Source organism: Psammomys obesus, unplaced genomic scaffold (assembly GCF_907164565.1).
Source record: "Psammomys obesus unplaced genomic scaffold, mPsaObe1.curated_primary_1811, whole genome shotgun sequence".
NCBI lineage: Eukaryota > Metazoa > Chordata > Mammalia > Rodentia > Muridae > Psammomys > Psammomys obesus.
Genome location: NW_026592510.1, coordinates 17,355,486 through 17,357,292, shown reverse-complemented (window position 1 = coordinate 17,357,292; position 1,807 = coordinate 17,355,486). Strand labels below are relative to the sequence as shown.

Below are 1,807 nucleotides of genomic sequence, written 5' to 3'. Positions count from 1 at the left end.
TTTATTAATATCCCTTTGAAAACATAAAGGTGACTAATGGAACAGAAAGGTTTGAATGAGCTAGACTATGGGAGACTAGAACAAAAGTGAGAATAAGTGGAGAATAAATAACACTTAGCCAAAATAAAGACATTTCCAAAAATTATATGGAGACATACTACTGTAGAAGCTTCCTAAAAACACACATACATATATATAAAAAGAATTTCAATAGTGTTTTTTATAAAGGGGCAACAGTGTCCAGAAAAGACATCATAGAGCAGCTAATAAAATTCCCGGTACAAAGAATTGGTTACCTCTTCATGAGCTGTTGGCTAATGAAGCTCCGTATAGTCTCAGACATGGCAGACTACTGCCAACTCTCTTGGTTGCCCTCCACAGCTTGACAGTAAAACCGTTGATGAAAAGAACCACATAGTTAATCCATAGACCATGAAGGCATCAAGCCTGTATTGAGCCTGTACTGTTAAAACAAACTCCTAATGACTTCTAATGTTATTTCCATAGATAATTGCATTTAAGCCTCATCAGAACAGATTCCTTTTGAGGTAGATGATAATTAACACAGAGCTTCACAAGTGATCACGATGTAGAGAAAAAAGAGATTAGCTTCTTGCCGGTTGAGGCCAACATGGTGTTCGGGAGTTTCGTGGAGGTTGGCCGAGTGGCCTATGTCTCCTTTGGGCCTCATGTTGGAAAGCTGTCACGATTGTAGATGTTATTGATCAGAACAGGGCGTTGATGGATGGACCATGCACACGGGTGAGGAGACAGGCAATGCCTTTCAGGTGCATGCGGCTCACCGAATTCATCCTCAAGTTCCTACACAGTGCCTGACAGAGTATGAAAGAAAAGCTTGGGAGAAGGCAGAGAAATGGTCCGCTGAAAGATGGGCCAGAGAAAGGAAGGCCAAGATGACAGATTTTGATCTTTTCAGAATCATGAAGGCAAAGAAAATGAGAAACGGAATAATCAAGATGGAAGTCAGGAAACTTCAAAGAGCCGCTGTCCTGAAAGCTTCTCCCCCAAAGGCACCTGTTACTAAGGCCTCCATTGCGGCAGAGGCAGTGACAGCGCATGCTGCCAAAGCTAAAGTCCCAAGCAAGAAGGCAACAGTACTAGGCAAGGTGGCCCCTGCCCAGAACGCTGCAGGTCGGAAGGCAGCACCTCCTGCCAAAGGTCAGAAGAGTCAGAAGGCCCCAGCCCAGAAGGCAGCTGCTACAAAGGCAGCTGGCAAGAAAGTGTGAAGCCGCACAGGAAATAAAGCTTTTTTGACACAGAGCAAGAGAGAGAGAGAGATAGAGAGGGAGTGAGAGAGAGAAAATAAGAGATTATAAAATGTTCACCCTAGGTATGAATTTATATGACATACCTTTCTCTCAGGACTCAGGATTTATTTCAAAACAGGGGGTGGAAAGATTTTCAGAGCTAAAGGTGAAGAAAGCAATGTTTTCTGCACACATCAGGACAGTTGCAATTATGAACTCAGCGCTTGTGAGAGCACACATCCGACCTAGTGTGGAAAGGGAAGGTGGGCACAGATTTCCTCTCCTAGCTAAACAGCTGCTGGTAATTGATAGCTGCTGGGTGAGGAACAGTCAGTTCTGTTCAAGGGGGTGGTCTTTGGTAGGTAAAGCATGAACCAGTGGATGGCCACGCAAACTGGACTTCATGTGTTTAAAACATAAAAATGAGAACACAAAAAAATTAGGTAGGGAGAGAGAGCAGTGTTCTGGGAATGTTGGAGGTTGGGGGCTGAATATGGCCAAAACACATTATTCAAAATTGTCAGAAAACTAATAAAAGA

The 1,807-nt window shown here is 43.3% G+C and overlaps 1 pseudogene; it reads left to right on the top strand.

The window, feature by feature from the left end:
* The first annotated feature begins 631 nt into the window (after positions 1-631).
* LOC129681956 (60S ribosomal protein L14-like) lies at positions 632-1,247 on the top strand (annotated as a pseudogene).
* The last annotated feature ends 560 nt before the right edge of the window (positions 1,248-1,807 follow it).